The sequence below is a fragment of the Carassius auratus genome, chromosome 50 (assembly GCF_003368295.1).
Source record: "Carassius auratus strain Wakin chromosome 50, ASM336829v1, whole genome shotgun sequence".
Lineage (NCBI taxonomy): Eukaryota > Metazoa > Chordata > Actinopteri > Cypriniformes > Cyprinidae > Carassius > Carassius auratus.
The window spans coordinates 3243445-3266399 of NC_039292.1; the positions used below are offsets into that span (position 1 = coordinate 3243445).

A 22955-nucleotide genomic window follows, 5' to 3' on the forward strand; every position below is an offset into this window, starting at 1 on the left:
CCAATAAAACACATCAGAAGTGTGTAACCTGTTCACACTGGTGTGTACCTCCTCGCTTATTTCTTTCCAGTGAATGATGCCTCACGGGAACAGCCTCTAAAGATTGTAGAGATCTGCAAAACCGACTCTCCACATGTAGGTGCAATGACATAAACACTCCCCATGCAGCATTTAGTGAGGGAGGACAGACATTCACAGAAAGGTGTTTGTCCTCATAGCTCAGGGGTCAGGCATTGGGGATTAGGATGCTTTTATTGTATTTTACAAAGGAGGCTTAAAGAGAACAACCGGACATGTCCAGGCACGCAGTGAGTGTTCATTACATGTTTTCAGCATGTAAACCTTTGTTACATAAGAGGGGTCACATTCTTACAGAGTGATTCACATATTCTGAACATTAAAACACAAGAGTGTTAGCACCCTCTTAAAGCATCTTCAGGTGAACCCACGTGTAGACCTGCAGCTGTGGATGAAGGATGTTCATTTTGGAACAGGTGTGGATGCACAAGACACCAGAGGGCTCATATGTTCTCATAGTGACCTGTGAACACTCTTAGAAAAAAGGCTTCATTAGGGTTCTATATAGAAACATAGGGTTCTTTACTCAACTCCAAAGAACCTTTTATGCTAAAAAAGTTTTATTATGACGAGAAAGAACCCTTTTGGCACAAAGGTTCTTTAGGCTATTATTCATTCATGTATTACATTAGTATGCAACATTTTGTATTTGTAATTAAATTATTGTTTGTAGTAGCTTAATATCATTGTAATCCTGCTGATTTTTGGAGAAAAACTGAAATGGCACTCTTCGTGTGATATTGAGTAACTAAATAAAATGATATAAATATATACATTTTCTAACCCCCATATCTTGAATTTTGTGATCATTCACATGCATTCATAAATGCAGCTTCTCCTCCTGTCCCTATGGTAATTTCTCTACTGTGCGATAGAGAGTCGCTGGTTATGACGCAATCGTTAGCCTATTTTTTTACAAAAACAGCTTCTACGGGACCATAACGTAAGATACAAGGTAATTGAGCCTTTTATACATTTCCATGTTTCTTTAGAAATAATTAATGGACAAATGGAGTAAAACGTAAATGCCTCCGATGTAAAGTTATTCACTGTCAAAGTGACCAAAATTAATGGGAGTCAATGGAATGCTAACAGCAGGTGGGGATCCAGTGGCAGCGCCCAGGGGTGCTTCAAAAAAATATGAAACCCTGCCCCTCTGCTCCGAACTCCCGAAATGACTCAAATGATTCACGCTCCGAACTCCCAAAATGACTCAAATGATTCGCGAACCCGCTACGAACTCCCGAACTGATTCAAATGATTCGCGATCCCGCTCCGAACTCCCAAACTGCCTTAAATGATTCGCGATCCCCAAACTGACTCAAATGATTCGGGACCTGCTCCGAACTCCCGAACTGACTCAAATGATTCGCGATCCCGCGCCGAACTCCCGAACTGACTCAAATGATTCGCGATCCCGCGCCGAACTCCCGAACTCCCGAACTGACTCAAATGAATCACAATACGAAGTTCCCATCCAAATCAGCGCTACTATTGGCTTAGTTCTCTAATTTCATAACATTTACTGAAATGAATGTACGAAAAGTATGTTTTTTTGACGGGTAGAGGAAATAATTCTGCTGTATGGGTAAAAAAGAAAAAAATTACCCCACCACTTATTTTTTTTTAATTATTATTATTTTGTTTTTAGAAGAATTGGACTAACAGTTAAAATGTCATGTATTTCACCACTAAACCTGTAGAGGGCAGTGTGGCGCTTTAGTGGGTTATTAGGAGACCGACAGCTCGAGTTCTGGCTCACATTAAAACTGCACTTGAGCATGGCAATAACGTGTTCGTCTCCTTATTCACAGGTATGGGTAATAACTCTTTTAAAGTGATTTGTATTAATCATCCATCGTTGTAACTAAGAAGAAATGTTTGGAAATGATGTGGGAATGTGTTAGTAGGATAATAGGACAAGATTTAGGTTGGAGAAAGTGTAAAATGTTATCTGCTAACTCGTGGTTAGCAAAATTAGCAAAGATTTACCAAAGGGACATACACAGAATGTCTTGATTCAGGTATGTGGAAATCTGTAAGACATTGGATTGTTTCCTAAACACTTGTCTATCAATCATTCTGATCATATGCATTTTCATCTACGGTGTATGTTAATTAAAAATAGTATGCATTTTTGCAGCTATTCTATTAGTTAATGCATGTGAAGGCATAATATTGATTACGAGGGATATTTCATTTGAATAACAAAATGTGATGGGGATTGTTTAAGGTGTTAACACTAGTTTTATGGTTCAAAACTGTAATAATTTGGATATTAATGCGTTTAAGATTATTAAAGGTGTTACAGTGAAATTGAGTTAATTGCACATATGTAATTATTCATAAATATATGGGAAAGTGACACTGTTTCAACCAGAGTGATTGGTATCATTGTTGCATTTATACAAGTCAGTATCATTTATGGTGAAGAAATGTTTTTCTTTGATTAAATGCTGTATTCAATATCTCAAAGTATTACCAATACTACATTATACAGAGGTATTTTCATCTTTATTGGGTTATTTTGTTCATGCAGTTATGCCAATATTAATATGTGAGAACTAATTGCAGTGCCTTGAATTTATTCATACGAGTATCGTTAAAGTGACAGTTGAATGCTATTTTATTGAGAATTTTGGGATGCTTGTAGACAAAGTATGATATGTCCATCTTTCAGCTGTGATCATCTTTGAGTCATATTAAAACTGCACTTGAGCATGGCAATAACGTGTTCGTCTCCTTATCATTCACAGCTTAGTGCGTGATTTGGCTTGTGCCGGCGCAGATTCCCCTAGGTCTGGAGCCGGTAACATTTTTAACAAATAAAATATCAATATTTCCATTCCGAACTGCTTTCCAAGTCAAAACGTCCACGAACTTAACCAGGTGAGCAGATCACTCTCTCACTATTTGATTGCTCTAGTCTTTATCCACTCATCATCATCATCATCATCATCATCCACCAATCCGAACACACCAGAACTCTTTGACCACAGCTGCTGTGCTTCAAAAGCTCTTGCAGCAGCTCAACACTGGTTTTCTCTGAGGTGGTTGGATCACATCAGATTGTGGTTAATCTTGCAGATCATGACTTATATCTACTCTTCCTCTCCCTGCAGTTTGGTAATATAAAGATTCCTTGATCTGATTTGAATTGAACTCCCACCTCTTCTGTGGGTTTTATTGTTCTGGGTCTGAATTTGGGCTTGTGGGGTCTCAAAAAAAGAAACATTTTCAATCTCCAAGGTGAACGTTATGACAACACCAGTGTTGTGCTAGTTAATAAGAAATAGTAAGTAGTTACAGTTACTAGTTACTTAATTCAAAAAGTAACTCAACTACTTTGTTGATTACTTACACCAAAAAGTAATGCATTAGTGTTAAAATTAACTTTTTAGTTACTTTTTTAAAGAACTTTCTTTAATGTTCCCATTAATGCGATTTTATGTGTTATGGTCTATAAAAACACAAAGTAAAACAGAAAGTAATTTTTAAACAATATTTTGATTAAGTCAGACCAGCACAAACTGAATATTGTACATCACAAGGATTTCTGAAATAAATAACAAAACACATGAATAATATATTCAGAATCAAAAACTAAAGTGGCTTCTGTATCATAAAAGCTGTTGTGTTGAGCTCTTAAAAATGTTCCTTTCACAGCTTAAGTATGAAAACTATCAACAATGGACAACATAACATAAAATATTTTGAAAAAAATAAATGAAAGCAATCTGTATTACTCAGAATCAATTCTGAGAAACATATACATACTAGGGCCGGGACTTTAACGCGTTAATTGAGATTAATTAATTACACAAAAAATAATGCGTTAATTAAGATTAATTACAGAAAAACTTATTTTTGCACTGCGGAACGTTTCTCACTGGATGAGTTTCGGCGGACCGATTATACTGGAGCACCAACTAGCGTTCGCATATCACTGCAGCAGCACATCGAGCCTCAAGTATCACCTCAACGCAAAACATATAGCAGCTAGCGTAGACTTAACACTTGTAAATGTTGAACTATGTATTATTTTGTTGGTGCAACTGGCACTTTATGTTGAACTCTTTATTGTTTTGGCCAAGGTTATTGAGAATTGGACTAGATATAGGTATATTATGGCTAGACTTGGTTGAATAAAAATAAACAATATTTTGTTGCTTAAACTTATGTATTCAGTCATTATTCAATATTATATATATAAATGCTGTTTAAAAATGAAATCTATATTATCATGCTAAGGAGCTGACTGAAAGCCGGCGACTCCGCAGAAGAGACAGGCTGCATGTTTTCAACAATGTTTCACCTGTATGAGAAAAACACACAGAGAATCACTTAAGACACTTTGCTGTACACCCATTCCACATAATAATATTAATTAAAACTGTATGTTAACACGTAGGAGCTTGCTGCATGAATCCGTGAGTAGGCTACAGTTTACAAATCCATGGGAACGGATTGTGAAAGTGTGCGCGCAGATTATGAATTCGTGGGTACAGATTCAAGAACCGAGGGTACGGTTTACAAAATCTGAGCGCACGGATTGGAAATTCGTGGGCTAGGATAGGACATTCGAACCAGAAAGACACAGCTTACATTTGACTAAAAGGTTTTTGTCTTTATGCTCAAGTAAAGTGAAATAATGAGCGTATTTAGCTCTCGCCTTGACTCGCCATGACCGCCGCACAATACTTGAATAAACGGAAACACGCCCACAGTGCGTCTTCGTGTTTACAGTGGTTAGCATCCACCAATCCTACAATGCGTCGCTGCTGCAAACAGTTTAGGTTGCACTTCATTCAAAATTTATTAATTTTTAAAAAAGTAACGGACAATACACCATATGGTAACGTTAACAGAGTAAATTTATTTAAAAAGTAATGTGTTAAAGTATTAGTTACTGTCAAAAGCAACTGCGTTACAGTAGTGCGTTACTAATAACGTGTTACTGCCCAACACTGCCTGTGAGTAGTCAAAATAATGATAGGAAATGAGTTGTGTGATCACTGGCAGAATAGAACACCAAATCATTCCGTGTTCTTCAGGAGTCCCCGTTCTGCAGGTGTATGTCATTGACTTAAAAATCTTTAACTCCTTCAATTCCGCTCATGGACTGGATGACATCACATGCAAATGCAGCCTCCATTAAAATGCACACTGTTAAAGTTCATACTAGCATAATATCTGTTCAACAAATGTTTGCAGAGACTTGTGTGTGAAACAAAGTAAGTTTCTTGCATTGCATATTGCTTTTTATTTTCCACAATTTGGAGTTCTTTCTTGGCTGCAAAGGTAGTGGTAGCACTGCTTTTTTGTATTCCTGGCACCAAGCAATGGAACAGAGTAGGAATATCCTGTATCTGACATTGAATGCATTATAATGAGCGACAGTTCCCCTTGAGGAGTCTGGGGTTAAGTGTCTTGCTCAAGACACAACTGTGATCAAACCATCAACTTCATAAGTGTCACCTGAAATCACTGTTTACACTAACAAGTGATTTTCCTGTTTTGTATGATTTGGAGTGACTGAATCAACCCTCAGACTTAAAATTAAACTTTACCAAGGTGCATTACAAAACCTGATGGGATGCAAAGCCACCCTACAATCACACCACAGTTATACTGGAGCCAATCTCCTGAGGGCATTTGGGTTTGTCTGCCCCATTTCCAGTACAGCGGTGTCAGATGCATGTTGAAAGCAGTGGCATGCGGTTTCTGTGCTGTCCCAGCCGTAGCTTTGAAACACCAGCCCCACCGCAGGCTATTTTAGGGCCAGCCACAATCATGCTTGCTTGCTGCCCAGATACTGTCATTCTCCTGGGGCCCGTGTCTCAGCGCTGGTCCTCTTTGTATCCCTGAAATTGCAAAGTGGCGAGCCAATGGCATCAGGAGTGTCCATCAACAGCATTTGCCACAGTGCAGACTCTAGGGTCCACGTTTTGAAGGGTCTGGTGGTCGGGGCATATCCTCATGGAGGTTCTCCAGGTAAAGAAAGGACCAATTCTTTCTATTCAGAAAGTCTTAAATACTACTTCAAACAGTTCTCTGGAATACCTACCCTCTCATTCAGCTTAACTAGTCATTTAGCATTTGCTTTATACCCAAAACGACTTGCACAGTCCTCCTGGAATGACCCGGGGTCAAATGTCTTGCACAGGATGACTTATGAATTGTACCTTGTGAACTCAAACCAATGACCAGATTTTTGTAGAACTTTATTCATAGTTTGTTTCTACTCACCTAGTTCATAGCAAAAAATCCATTAAGGTAAATCTTGTGGACTAAACTATCCAGTTCTTTGGTATACCTTGTCTCCTGTCAGTGTAAGCTGTTGTTATGTGATCCATTTAAACACATATTGCTCTCCCTCCCTCCTTCTGCCGGTCGCACTGATCCATCGAGACGAGCGCCAATGTGGCACCTCTGATCTTGGCTTCCAATCTCTTCATGCATCAGCTCTGAACAAAAGGCAGATCCTCTCCATGCTTTCAATTTTCCACCCTTATCCTTTAAATGGCTGCAAGTCAAGCTTGAGGAGAGCAGACAAGTATGAAAACGGTTTATAAGGGTGGAAGACAATGATACTGGGTTTTGGTAAATATGGGATTTTACACATTCACAGGTGTTTTTAGGGCATCATTGCTTTGAGGTCTTGATATATCCCAAAAGTAGCCAATATCAGTCAAAGGGATGGTGAAAAGGCAGTGTGAGGGAGAGAGTGAGAGACCGTAATCATTACAGGACTTAAAATAGAATAATTAGAGAAGCTATGAGTACTGTTCCTCTGCCCGCGCTGGCCACAAGTACAGCCATTTACTCTTGCTCTTCTGGTACTGGCCATAAATCACTGTTTTCTGTTTGTTACTATGTCTGATTTTATGTTTGGAAGATGTTGAGGCTAAATGAGTGAAATCTTCCTTTTCAGAGTTGGAAATTATCCAAAATATTGGACGCATTGGGGTTTTGTGGGTTGTTGCCACGGTGTTGTTATCAGCAAGGAATTTGTTATGGTATAATGAGTGGTTGCTAAGTTCTTACTAAGCAGTCACTTGGTATTTCTAGGTAGATGCTTGGGCAGGGTTCTTCAAATGTTGCCCTCGAGGGCCAATGCGTTGCAGAGTTTAGCTCCAACCCCTTTTTTTTTCTTCTTTTTTTTTTATGTCTTGATGAAAGCATCATAGTAGTGGAATGGTGCTCATTTGAACAGTTCACTTCCTGAAGCATGTGTGTAAAATTTAAACAGGAATACACAGATTTTTCAACAAACCGATCGCAAAACACAATATATCAATCAATGTTAGAGGGTCCGTTTTTCTTCTGGGAATCATTTCCTACAACAAGCCACAAAAAAGGATCTTAGCTTGATGCTCGTAAAAATATTTCCATTTGATGATTTGTGACTGCTCATGAAAGTGACACGCACTAATTAAACAAAGATCGACTGTTTTCCAACTCGTCTGCCAAAGTCCGGAAACAAAGATGGTCCAAAAAACAAAAAAAAAGGGATATTCTCTTCTGTTGCAGTAGCATTTAATTGTTCCCAGAATGCTCGTATTTCACTGACATCTGTATGCTTAATGGTTTAATGCACTGATTACTGATATCAATGTTTGATCTGAATCTGAGTCAAACGCATTCAAGATGCTGAATTACTTTTTTGTTGATTACGCTCATATTTTTAGCCCTAAATTCAGATTCCTTTGATTGTGAGTGTATTGATTTAATTGATTTCAATTGACCTAGCAAAAACTCTAACTAACCATAACCCTGACTAATCCTAACCCTAAGGCTAGTATTTGCTGGAAAATCATATAGTATAACCGAGTAATGGAGTAGAAAATCAGTGTTACATTCCAGAAAAGTTGTTGTTTGACCATAGTAGCTTTACAGCTTCCGACAGAAAGGGGAAGTTTCGTTGAAACTTAAGCTTTTCAAGTTTAAAGCTACTCATTATGTGTATAACTAAATTCTGGAAAAGTATGCTGTTGGCTATTTAAAAAAGTGGACATGGCCTTTGATATGTCCTCACCAAACTTCCTGTTTAGTAGGAAATACTACACCGCATTTTGATGGAAAAATTACCTTGTAGTTACTAGCATCGCTATTTTTAGTCAAATATTGTTAGCATTTGTAGCAGGCCTTGGCATACCTTTAAGAGCTCCCAAAGGAGATGAAGTTTACAAATGGCATGCTTGGTGTTGTTTTTATATTGTAGCCGCAGCAGAACTAAATGCAATGCAATTAGCAGGAAACCTGCTGTAAATTCACCAAACCAATTAAACTGGACTGTATTACTAGCTGCTGGTGAAACCGGAGCCTTATTTTAAGGCGCTCATTAATCAATGCCAAACCGAAGGGCTCACAGCAGCCCGGCTGATGCAGGACATGTAATTAACTCTTTAAACACAGGGAATAAAAATCAGGCCTGATTGCAGATACAAGTTATCCTTCCTGAGGGACGCAGACCATTGGCTTTCTAATGGGTCTTGCCCCGCAGAGGCGTAAACCATCAGCGGAACTGGCTCCGATCCAAACCGCAGGCCTCGTTAAACAGCAGGAAACGAAGAATCACGTGAACACCTCTTCAGTGCAATTTTTTTAAATAACCATCATCTGAAGATGACCGGCATCTCTGTGACCTTGGTTAATAAATCGAAGTTGTGGAATTTCAGCGGCATTCTGTTGATAGAACAATAGGTCATAAGAGTAAAATATTTGCTAGTTGCTAGTCAGTTGTTTTGAGTAACACTGCCATCTACAATTAAGTTTTGGTACCAACGAAAACTCATTTGGTGCCGGCTGTGCCAGCAGCAGTTGAATTTAGATGATGAGATGACCAGGCGTGTATGTGGTTAAAGAGCGGCTTGGTGCACTATGCAGTGAAACATAATGTAGGACGACACAGTGAGGAGAGCGAGCGAGAGAGAGATGTTTAACCGTAAAATAGCCTGCTCCGCTCATTTGAGTAATCAGTCGCGGGATGCGAGTTTAATGGCCTTTAATGGTCTGTTTCCTGATATCAACTGCAATCAGCGGTCAAGTGCTCAGCCATTTATGAGCTTAGAAAAACACATTTTCTGAAAATAGCTTCAACACATTCTCCATTTGTACCTCGCCCGTGTTCCTTAATGAAAAAAAAAGAAGTGGAACCACTGTTTTTTGAAGGGAAACCGTGGTACTCTTCTTGTCCGTTAGCATAAAGAGAAAACAAATGCTAGCATTAGTTCCTACTCTCTATAAAAGGAGCGTGGAATTTGGAGGACTGCTTTTAGAATTCGGTGGAAAGCAAGCGGCCGCAATTTTAAACCTTTGGGTTGGTTTTGGCAGCACTCTCGTCCAAACGATCTTTGTGTTTCTCATTATGCTGCTCATACGGAAGAAGTTAGCAGCTCAAACCCTGTTAGCAGAATGCTAATCACTCTGACAGCCAAAACTGAATGCAGTCCAGGTTTTAGAGTGGAATTCACAAGCAAGAGGTAAACGGCAAACCCAACTGGAGGCAGACCTTGGAGGTGGAATGCTGAGCTCTTTTATTCCAGGTCTCTGTGCACGTAAAATGTTTACAGGGTCTCTGGTGGAGTGATAGCCGACACACCTGTGAGGCCACAGAACACATGACCTTTATTGGAGTTACTCCTGGAAGCCTCATATAACACTAGTTACAAATGTTAAGGACCCTCATCCAGCATTAGCATTCAGTCTTCTGCTGCTTCAGTATTGTGGTGGGTTTGTTATGCCTTTTTATTTAGTCAGTTTTAGTCAATAATTATATAATTTTAATCTATTCAAATATGTCATACAAAATAAATAAAAATTATTATAAATATAGAAAGAGAGAGAGAGAGAGATGTGCACATTACATATGATACATTTTCATAGTTTTTATAGTTTTATTAATAAATATATACAATTGATTATATATATATATATATATATATATATATATATATATATATACATTTACTGTAAATAATTTTTTTCAAATGATATGTTCTTAATATTATATATATAATTTGTATTTTTTTTGTAAAGTGTATATTTTATATTATCTAGTTTATATATTCATTAAATTATTAAAAAATGTAATATATTATGTAGGGGTGTAACGATACGCGTATTCGTATTGAACCGTTCGGTACGACGCTTTCGGTTCGGTACGCGGTACGCATTATGTATACCGAACGGTTCGTTGGAGTAATTAATTATATTTGAAAAAAAAAAAAAAAGAGAGAGAAAGAAATATAATGATATGCGTTCAACAAGGTAGCCCAATAACCCAAACAACGTAACAGGCAACGCCCCTGACACTCCCGAAGAAGAAAAAAACACCATCTTATATGTTTATGTTAGGCTACTCAGCAGGCGCTCGCTCACTCAGTACGCGCTGAAGGCTCGTTGCAAAATAGCCAATGCGTTTAACAGACTAGAAATGAGAAGATCCTCCAATAACCAACAGGTCTGGTGTTTGGGTGCACTTTGGATTCCCTTTAAGCTATAATGGTGATGGCAAGAGAGTGGTGGATAAAAAAACAACGGTATGTCGCATCTGCAACATGACAGGGTACACCAGCGGGATTACAAAAAAAAAAAAAAAAAAAAAACACCAGCGGGAATATCTGGGATATATGCGTCAGTACTATCTGGGAAAAGACGAAAAAAAGGAGAAACATGCACGCAGCAAACTATCCCTGCAGCATTTAGAAACTATAGCTTACAGGGAATCCAACCCAAACACCAGACCTGTTGGTTATTTTAGGATCTTATATTTCTGGTCTGTTAAAGGCATTCGACATTTTGCAACGAGCCTTCAGCGCGTGCTGAGTGAGCGAGCGCCTTAGGGGCCGTTCACATATCGTGCCTAAAAACGCGTGGAAAACGCTAAGCGCGTCTTTCTCCTCCTTTCCAAAGCGCTCGGGCAGAAGCGCTCATGAGGCGTCTGTCTTTGCTAAGCAACAATGACGTGCTCTCTCCATGAGACGCGGAAATTTCAGCGAAGGATAAATGGATTTGCAGCTCTAAAAATCGCTTGCAGTAGCTCTGCTACTGAATTTATTTCAAAATTGCAATCCATATACAACTATGATCAGCTGTTCCTTCATCTTGGCTGAGCTCTCAACGTTGTTACGGGAAAGGATGAAGCTGATTGGTTGGTTCTTGTCACATGACCCGCGGTGCGCTTGCGGCATTCTGAAAAGTTGAGATGTTTTTACATTTTGCTGTATCTAAAACGTATCGAACCGAACCGAACCGAACCCTGACATCAGTGTATCGTATCGAACCGAACCGTGAATTTTGTGAACCATTACACCCCTAATATTATGTAATGTGTGTACATTAGTATATTATATATAATATATTTAATAGTTTAATAAATACATATATGATATAAATTGTTTGCATTACTTTATTAAAAAGTAATTTATATATATTCATATATAATTTATACAATTCATGTAATATATAATTCATAAACTGTACAGTATGTGTGTGTCTGTATACATGTTTAATGTGTTTCATTCACACACACATATATATATATATATATATATATATATATATATATATATATATATATATATATATATATATATATATATATATAAACATATATCATTTGAATAATGTTATTTACAGTGTGTATATATATATTGGATTTACAGTTTGGATTACATTAATAAAAATAACATTTCAGTTTTTTAGCTACATTCAGCAACAGTCAATGAAAGTCCAATTTGGGGCCTCAATAAGGGCCAGTCAAACACATCACTAGCAGTGATTAAATTCTGCATAAAGGCCCAGAAAACACTCCCATCCCTTTACTTTCCAAATGAAATAAGACGGTCCCTCAGAGGTTTGAGTGAAAACACCTGGTCGGTGTATGAAACGAGAGTGGACTGCTTGTTTCAAGGCCTTGGCACACAGCGTATAGCACAGCTCCAACACCATAACAGTCATGCGAGCAATGGCACTGATGCACTTTTAGACCCCTGCAAAGTTTTACAGAGCTCCACTGTAAAGTCCAACCACAATCTTTCCAGGATTAGTCTTTCCATGATTTAACGCTGCTCTCTCCTGACCCCTGGAATGCAGTGTATGACAGATCTATTTTCTTACATTGTTTCACCTGCTCTAAATAGAACCACATGTTGCGAGGGACCGCCTCAACGCTCTTTCACCCTAATGGGAAGCATATTGAGGGGTTACAAGGAGCCACAGACAGCCGCAGGGGCTTCCATTAGACCAAAGCGTGACACTCGGAGGAAGACGAGGGCAGTGTATGGAGATAATACCACAAATCATAGGTGAATTATGGGGCAGTACCATGAAAGGAAGTCCCATCAAAATCCAAAACCCAGTCAATCACCAAGCCCAAGTTACTGTGAAGTCCGTGTAGGGTTACACAGGAATCTGATCGCTTGTTCTCTGATTATGGTGATTTGCTGGTTTGATGTTTTTTTTGTAGTGATGCTTTCAAGAACTTTTCGCTTGGTTTCAGAACTGAACATTTTCTGCATGCTGGTGTTGATCCCCTGGTGTTAAAGACCTTCTTGTTCTTTATCACTGGTTTGAGATTAGCACAGTTCAATGGGATGAGACCTTTTAAAGGGGTCATATGATGCAATTTCAAGTATCCCTTTCTCTTTGGAGTGTTACAAGCAGTTTGTGCATAGATAAGATCCCTAAAGTTGCAAAGACTAAAGTCTCAAACCCAAAGAGATATTCTTTATAAAAGTTAAGACTTGTGCACGCCCTCCTAAAATGACTCATTCTAACACACCTCCACATGTCTATGTCACGATGTGGGACGATTGGCATAACACCGCCCAAATGTTCATGTAAAGAAAGAAGGTAACTTCTATTCTCGCTGTTGTCGCAGACATGTTGTGGTGCTATGTGTTTCGTTGTGAAAGTGAAACTACTTTGTTTGGCCTCCCAAAAGAGGACACAACTAGAAATCAGTGGTTAAGTTGTATCTACAACACTGTTCCAGAACAGTTCAACCCAAATATTCAGATGTGCGCAGCACGTTTTATGGAGGACCGTTTCTTGAACCTGGAAAAGTAGCCTACGATGGTCTGTGCACAAAGGCTGTTTCTATAAAGTGGGGCATTTCCAACTTTGCAAGGACAGACTGATGCTTCTGACTCACAGCCAGTAAGGATGTTTTTTTTTATATTTAAAGAATTTGCCACTGATGATTCAAACGTGGGTTTTAAGCAGCGTAGAGTAGCGCTTTTTGTTTGTTGTTTCTCCGATCACAAATGCAGACATAGTTTTCACAGCAACTCGTTAAAACACAGTATATTTCATATTCAGTACTCATGTCCCCACTGGATACAACAAATACTTGGTTTGTAATGGGTTTTATCGGTTTTGTGTAATCGTGCTGGGAGATGGCATCAGAGTATGGTAAGGGGAGTATGATTTCCGTCACACGCTTGAGATATTCAGCCAATCACAATGCACTGGATAGCTGTCCAATCAGAGCACACCTCGCTTTTCAGAACAATGAGCTTTGTAAAAATTAACACGTTTCAGAAAGGCGGGGCATAGAGCAGAAACAATAATGTACATTGTGTAAAATAATGATTTTTATTTTATTTTTTACCTTCGACTGCAATAACACATTGCATTACTCCAATTACACAACAAAATGTTCTTTTTAGCAACATCATCTGATCCCTTTAAAGGTGCCATGTGTAAAAATTGAGGTAAAAATATCCAAAAAATGACCTACACGCATCAAAAGAATGAGAAGAAATAAGGGCGATGATGTCATTTAAAAAATGTCAAGTTATAGTGCTGCAGAGATATCAACCTTAATTAGCATTAGCATTACTAGCCACAGCCCGACAGGTGTCGTAATACTAGTTTCAGCCATGGGAGGCGGTATGCAGGCAACATAACCACTCTAGAGTAGACCAATTCACTTTATTAAGGCATACTGCCCCCATCTGGTATGGAATGTGGAGTATGACTTGATTTTTTTGCCAGACATGACACATGGCACCATTAAGCAAAATTTTAAGTCCAACAGATTGCAGACTTGAAGACAGAAAACAAGCACCAAACCAAATGAGAAGATTTGAAGCCACAATTGACTGCTAAAGAAAATACACTACAGACTAGTGCTTATTTTTTGTAACTTCCTATCAGTAAAGAGTTTTTTTTTAAGGAGATTAAACCATCAATAAGGCTCTGATATACTTATTGTGATGTTCATTTTTGTTTTTCACTTAGGGGTAAAAAGCTTTTTTAAATACCTGAGCAGCAGTTTACCATTAGCAAACATCTAGACGCCGCCCTACTACTTCAATTACTACTTTAAAGCAGCTTTCCATTGTGTTTATATTTTTACTTGTGATAGTCTGACCCACAAGAAATTAACTGAAGAAGAGTTAATTGTCAAGAAGGCGGAGCCACAGAGCCACACCCACCTATTATGTCATCACAACGGACCAATGAAAGCTGTTTACCAGCTGGAGCAAACTTTTCTGGAAAGTTGCTATGTCAAGCTGTTTTAAATTTCCAAAACAAATTTGGCGTCACACCAGTTAGTTCTTTGATTTTGCTTCAAGTAAATTGGGGCATTTAGCTAGTTGGCTGGTCTTAACTGCCCATCAGACATAAGCTGAGACAAGAAAACCACATGAATATGGTTTGTTTCTAGCAATGTGAAATGGTGAACAGAATACTGATTAAACTAACCTTAGCTGTGTGTAGTTTTCTGGTCTTCACTGAAAATCAAACTGATTTCACTAATCAGGGTGTAAGTATTTTGGCATCTTGTTAACTAACTAGAAGGCAAAAAGTGCCAAAAACTACTTTAAAACCATCAAAAATTTGCAAAAACTGTCTAAATATCAGTAATGGCCAGGCTGATCATTAAGCTGAGACCAGAAAACCACAAAAAGTTGAACTTTCTTCTTGGACCAGGAAACTTTTGTGATTATGTGAACAACTTGTGAACAAAAACAGATTCTCTGCCATTTTTTCTGCCTCCAGGGCCGGCCCGCGCCATTGGCGGTATAGGCAAATGCTAAGGGCGCCACTCATCCATAGGGGCGCCAGAATGAGTGAACGAGTGAATTTCTTTTTTTTTTTTTTTTTTTTAATGCATTTTTTTTTTTATAATAGGCTACTATTTAAAAACCATTAATTCGAAATACTACCAAAAAAAAAAAAAAAAAAAAAAGAGCCCGGCTCTTCAGTCTTCCCCCGTCCATCGAGTGCTTGAAGTGCATCAGAAACAGAGCGCGCGCACGATCAGTTGTTGCTAATTTGTTGTGTAACGTGCCCGACGCCGCATCCAATGTAGACGGCACTGCTTTTGTTAACACACAGCTCGTAGAAACGGGCCTGGCAGCTCGCGCCTACGGAAGTTCTTAGCGGCCATGCATTATAATATTTTTTCTTCTCGTTTTCTCGTTATAACGACTTCATTTTCTCGTTTTCTCGACATAACGGAGTTCGTTTTCTCGTTATAACGAACTAGTTTTCTCTAAGAAGTTACAAAACTGTGCCAGCAGGTGGCACTATAGACCTGAATATAACTGATGGGGTGTTGTATACTATACACTTTACTGTACGCGGACCTTCCTCGTGATCTCTATAATTTGTGCAGTCTTCATTACTGACATTTAATTAATTCATAAATGTTAAATATGCTTGAATCAATATGAATATTTTGTGTATTAAGTTCCTGCTAGATGCATGAGTTTCACCAACGCGTTTTGTGTCATAAAATAACTGCTTATCAAAACCAAGGTTGACGTCACTGTATTCTGTTTATCTACAGTAGGACGGGATTTAACGATGTAGGCTGATGTGCTTCTTTTCCTTATTACTAATCTTTATTGTTAACCATATTAATGAGAAATGTGATATATATGTAAAATCCATAGGCTTATTTAATTCAGTTTTGTTCTATAATGTTGTAATCATTTTTGTCTACACACACACACACACACACTACATGTACACATGGACGCTTTTCAAACAGAAGCTTGTAACACACATGATATCTGCCACATCATATAATGACTACTACAAATTACAAATTATATATAATTTTATTTCAAATAAAGGGAAAATGAAAAGTGAGTTTAATCCAAGCAGCTCTAATTTCGCGGTGTTGCCATTTAAACATGTTAATTACAAAAACAAAACGTTCGTTGTACTGTCTCTGGAAAAATCAACAGTGATTGATCAGCCTTTATTTATATACAGTATTGTAGACGTTATTACCTAGACGAAATATAGGCTACAGTATAGCCCCTGCATGGTTGTCCATCAGATGCCTGTCAAAGTTGAGTTTGTTACTATAGCAACAGTAAAACTGTCATGTCGTTATAATGAGAAAACAAACTTTCGTTATGTCGAGATAACGAGAAAAATAAGTCGTTATAACGAGAAAACGAACTTCATTGTCGAGATAACGAGAAAAATAAGTCGTTATAACGAGAAAACGAACTTCATTGTCGAGATAACGAAAAAAATAAGTCATTATAACGAGAAAACGACTTTCGTTATGTCGAGATAACGAGAAAATTAAGTCGTTATAACGAGAAAACAAAAAGGAAAAAAAAATTATAATGCATGGCCGCTTAGAACTTCCGTACGCGCCAGTTCCAGACACGGTGAAAGTTTAGAGTATAAAGACAGAGGTAACGAGATGTAGTGAAAGAACAATTTATTACATAGGAGTAAGATACTATAATTTCATGGCAGTTATTTTTACCTTAAACTTAATGTTAGCAGTTATTCTGAGTTCCCAGACTGTGATTTTGTACAATCATGTCAGTTTTAAGACGCATTTTTTATTATCACTTTTTATTCATGTTTTACTCTACAGTTGTGCAGATTTGGGGGGATACAGTACAGGCCAAAAGTTTTGAAACATTACTATTTTTAATGTTTTTGAAAGAAGTTTCTTCTGCTCATCAAGCCTGCATTTATTTGATCAAAAATACAGAAAAAAATTAATATTGTGATATATTATTACAATTTAAAATAATTTGTTTTCAATTTATTATACTTTAAATTATCATTTATTTTTATGATGCAAAGCTGAATTTTCAGCATCATTACTCCATTCTTCAGTGTCACATGTAACATCAGTCGATCACATGATCCTTTAGAAATCATTCTAATATGATGATTTATTATGAGTGTTGGAAACAGTTCTGCTGTAATGTGTGTGTGTGTGTGTGTGTGTATATATATGCTAAATCATGAACACAATGACAGGGTGAAATGGGCTGTGATGCATGGGGCACCAGGTAAAATCTTGCCTAGGGCAGCAAATTGGTCAGGGCCGGCCCTGCTGCCATCAAACTGATTTTCACTCACCAGGCTGTCCCTCTCTGAAGGTTTTAGAAGGGTTTTAGATATATGTCAAGCTAGCAGGTGCCCAAAACTGCTTTAAAACAGTAAAAAAACGAATATACAGTATGCTGATTATCAGAAAAGCCCAGGCTGACCAGTAAGATGAGACCAGAAAAAACTAAAGTTGATGTAAATAGTTCCTTCTTCAGCAGCATTGATGAGTCAACCTGTGTGATTTTGCTGAATGTAAATAGTTAACTTGTGAACAAATCTGTAACCTTTCAAATGTGACAAACTTAGCCGTCTTTTGCTGTTGGAAATGACTTACGGGAAACGCATCGTGTCTCATGTCAGTCCATCTAGTACTTCAAGCCTTTAACCTGCTGCTTATGTTTTCCTGTACTGAAAGTTAGGCTTAAAATCATTCCAAAGTCATTTCTCACACAGCACATTAAATAATGTAACTGTCTATCAATTAGCAGCAGAATATTAGTGAAGGCAGCCTTGTAGTTTACACCCGACATTAACTGCTAAAGTTGCTAAACATTTATGTATTCTTCTTACGCAGACATATGCTTTTTTTTGCTATATATATATATATATATATATATATATATATATATATATATATTATTATTATTATTATTATTATTATTATTATTTATTTTTTATTTTTTAAGCATTTAGTAATTGTAAAGTCCATGTTAGGCATTTATTGTGCAACAGTGACATCTGGTGGGTATAAAACTAACAACATCCTTACTTCACTTGCTGCTATCAGGAGAATTGTTGCAGACTCTTTAATGTTTTTAAGCATTTATTTTAGGCATCGTAAATGAAGCAACTTATCCCCCCCCACATGTGTTTCCACAGGTTATTTCTGCGTTTTCTACATTCAGCTCATCTGTCACCACTGGTGCTGCAGACTCTGATCTGGGATGGAGATCTGAAGGGGACAATTACAGCTGTTGACTAGCAGGCAGCCAGGTGCAGAGAGGGGTAATGAGAGTCTGATCACGTAACGCCGAGCTCACTGCAAAACTGAAGATCATCACCATTTTCATCTTTATATCAGCAGTCTATGAAAAAAGCAATTACAGCAATCATGAAGGTTAATAATATCTGTAGTACATATCTGTAGTGTTCACCAAAAATGTTGTAAAATTTGTTCATAGTATTCATTTATTTTTTTTATTATATGTGTGTGTATATATATATATATATATATATATATATATATATATATATATATATATATATATATATTGTTTTATATATATATATGTAAAACAGTGTTTTTGGCCCAAAATGTACTAATACTCACTTTAGACCACATAAACCCTCCATAGGAAGCAGTGCTTTTTTAGTATAATTTTATAGTTCAGTATATATTTTCTATTTTTACATTTGAATAATTTTGTAAAATATATATTAACTTTAAATTTACTTAACGTTTTAGTCATTTTTTATGTCTTAAATTTATATTTGGTATAATCTAATTTAAATGTATTTAATAAAAATAAAAATGTATTTATTAGTTTTAATTATTTTATTTAAAAACTAGCTGAAATAAAAAAAAAAAATCTGACACAAAATTTAATTTCAGCTAAATTGTAAATAAATAAAATAGTATAGAATCAAATCTAATTTAAGTTTTTGTTTATTAGTTTGTTATTTTAGTGCCAAACAAAAATCATTGCCTTGGCAACTAAATGAAATAAGTTGATGGTTTAACTATATATATATATATATATATATATATATATATATATATATCTATCTATAAGTGGTGGACGAAGTACACAAATCAAGTACTTGAGTAAAAGTACAGATACGTATGATAAAATATTACTCCAGTAAAAGTACTCCTTTTTCAATTTTACTCAAGTGAAAGTACAAAAGTACTCAATTTTTTTATGTACTTAAGTAAAAAAGTACTGAAAGATAGATGTTTGCAATTTTATATAGGCTAATTTAATTTTATATTAGCACTTTCTTTTAATAATCCTACTGCTCAAAATACCTGGGATTTTTTCCAAAATAACCACTATATGGAGTGAAGATATATTTTTGTTGTTGATATGGACTACGCTGATGAGAGTAATGTTCACTGTGAAGCTTGCACTGTGATGTACCTGAGAGAAAACAGAGATTAGCATCTGGATTTCCACCAGTAAGAACAAAGTATTTTAAAGTTTGTTGTTTTACAGAACATCACAGTTATATATGACATGATAATAAGGCCTGAAGATTTTAAGGAAAATATAATTATATTTTCATAATGATTTTTTCCTTCTCAAACCTTGTCTGGGGTGTAAAAACACCCCTGGCCAAATGGGGTGCATCTCTTCCCCTCTTTGATAATTACTGTAGTAACCATGTTCTGAACATCACATCCTTTCTTTTGTACCTAGTTGTAATCTATATATATATATATATATATATATATATATATATATATAGGTGGTTGAATAAAAATATTTGGACATTATTTATAAAATTACCTCAAGTTAGCACCAGCAAGCTTGTTAGCTAGACAGTTAGCATCAGCTAACAATATTTAGGCTACTTATTTTCAGTGCGGTTATGAACAACGTCCTTAATAACAATGGATGAAAAAGTTAGAGCTTTACTGATGATTAAGTCTAGAGTGTGTCCACCTTTGTGTGTGGGTCCATGTACATGCTGAATCGACAGGTAAAAAAAAGCCTCAAGTCCAAATATTCATTTATCGCCAATTAACCGTTTGACAAACTTGTTTCGATGTCCAGATCTGAATTTAAAAAAATCTCAAACATGCTCCAATTTCCCGATCAGAATCAACCGAGTCGCGAACAGGCTCCGAAGTGCCGATCTGAATCAACCGAGTCGCGAACAGGCTCCGAAGCGCCGATCTGAATCAACCGAGTCGCGAACAGGCTCCGAAGTGTCGATCTGAATCAACCGAGTCGCGAACAGTCTCCGAAGTGCCGATCTGAAACAACCGAGTCGCGAACAGGCTCCGAAGTGCCGATCTGAATCAACCGAGTCGCGAACAGGCTCCGAAGTGCCGATCTGAATCAACCGAGTCGCGAACAGGCTCCGAATTGCCGATCTGAAACTTCGACCAAAGAATGTAAAAAATAACTCCATTTAATATTACGGTTGCGGGGAATTTGGACAAGCATGAGTTATTTTATTTAATATGTGTTAGTTTAAGGTTATTTTATTTTATTTTTTAACCTAATACACGGAGACGCTGATAGATGTGTCTGCTTTGCACTGGAGCATTTCAGTGGGCTTAAATAGTTCTCTCTTTACAGCGGATTTAGTTCCCAAACAACTGACAATTTTGACCTAAATATGATTTTCAGTTACAATAATTAATCTTAAATTTCGACATTAATAACTTACTTTTAGCAACATCAGACGCACGCACGCTCACAAGATCTCCCGGTTCTTACTTCAGGAGACTCGCACTAAACGGTTCATTTGAATCAGTGAGGGTCGACTCCAGAACAGCTGCAATCGGATCATTCTAATTCGTAAACGAATCGTTTGGTGCGATTCGCGATCTGAGTAAAGTTTATTTTGAAAAGACACCGCTTCTGCTTGTCGGAGCACGTGATATATTATAGGGAGTAACGATATGTTTTATGAAATGTAGTGAAGTTAAAAGTACGATCTTATGCTTTGGAATGTAGTGAAGTAAAAGTTACTCAAAATAAAACTACTCCAGTAAAGTACAGATACTTGAAAAATGTACTTAAGTACAGTAACGAAGTAAAGCTACTCCGTTATTGTCCACCACAGATATATATATATATATATATATATATATATATATATATATATATATATATATATATATAGTTGAAGGTTTACATGCCATATATATAAATGTTATTGCAGGTAAGGTTTATTTATTATTATTTTATCTTTATGATATTAATTCAAGCTACCTATAGTAACACTGGTATAGGAAGCATATTTTTGTCATTGTGCTAGATTTTCATTGACAGTTCCACTGTTCTCATCCTGGTTTGTCTCTGGCAGTGTGGGCATGTTGGGTTCTGTCCCAGGACATCTCGTTACAGCACACAGACACTGTGCTGATGTGATCCAGCGAGAGGAGTGTGAGGATGAGGAGGCAGACCTTCCTCTGTACGAACACTGATTCAATGCAATAAGCTTTTGACAAATTCCTTTTAAACAAACTTTACAATAACACAATTCCTTTAACCATGTGTCTTTTGAGAAGAGTTTTTCCTTCTTTAACCGCTGAATCTCCCAAGGTTGTTACTGTCATCTTTGATTAACCACTGAGGAGTTTAAATGGGGTTATTCTCTGTAAAGCAGCTTTAGAACAAAACCGTATTAATTAATTGAGCTTTACATAAACGGTGAACTGAATTGAAGACATACAGATCAAACAATAGCATGAATTGTTAAACTAGTCAAGACGTGTGGTTCAGGGAGAGTATCCAAGGTTCTTTTGAGCAGCAGTCAGATGATAAATGACATCCCTGCAACTGTGTGATGCTCTGCAAGGACTTTCATAACACGTGGACAAAGTTACATGGAGTTCAGGACAGAATGCATACAGTCTGAATGGCTTTTCTTAAATTTGGTTTATTTTCTCATTTTGTATTTCAGAAACATGCCATTGTTTTTGTAATTTGTAGTTTGCTTTATTCCTAAAATACATTCAAGTTTATTTGTATAGCGCTTTTTACAAAATAAATCGTTACAAAGCAACTTTACAGAAAATTATGTTTCTACAATATTTAGTAGTAGCTAGTAGTTTGTGCACATTTGACAGGATTTTAGAAAAAATAATAATAATAATTCAAGACGTAGTCAGCTAGACGATGAACTATCAATATTATTAATTAAGTTATTATATGATTCAGTCACACATTTAGCAATATTTGTTAGTTCTGTTTGTTGATTCAGGGTTAGCATCATCTGAGGTCCTCTGAGGGTCAGCATCATCTCTTCTCAGGTGTTCTGGATCCAGACTGGAGCTTGTGTAAATCCTAGTTAGCACGGGATGTAAATCCCATGGCGAAACATAGAAACAAAATACAGACATCATTAGCATAGCTGCTGATCCAACAAAGTAAAATTAGTTTAACCCAAGCTAATGAATAAAAATGCAACTTTGAACAGATGCAACTACACTCACAATTAAAAAGATACATTATTTGAATGCTTGGCGAAAGAGATGTGTTTTTAATCTAGATTTAAACAGAGAGAGTGTGTCTGAACCCCGAACATTATCAGGAAGGCTATTCCAGAGTTTGGGAGCCAAATGTGAGAAAGCTCTACCTCCTTTAGAGGACTTCGCTATCCTAGGAACTACCAAAAGTCCAGCGTTTTGTGACCTTAGGGTGCGTGATGGGTTGTAACGTGGTAGAAGGCTAGTTAGGTACGCTGGAGCTAAACCATTTAGGGCCTTATAGGTAAGTAATGATAATTTGTAACTGATACGGAACTTAATAGGTAGCCAGTGCAGAGACTGTAAAATTTGGGTAATATGATCATATTTTCTTGACCTC

The 22955-nt window shown here is 37.0% G+C and overlaps 1 long non-coding RNA gene across 1 annotated transcript; it reads left to right on the forward strand.

The window, feature by feature from the left end:
- The first annotated feature begins 1818 nt into the window (after positions 1 to 1818).
- LOC113066662 (uncharacterized) lies at positions 1819 to 22141 on the forward strand. Its single transcript, XR_003279210.1, has 3 exons — positions 1819 to 1892; positions 18289 to 18526; positions 21451 to 22141. It is a non-coding gene; the product is annotated as an uncharacterized LOC113066662 (long non-coding RNA).
- The last annotated feature ends 814 nt before the right edge of the window (positions 22142 to 22955 follow it).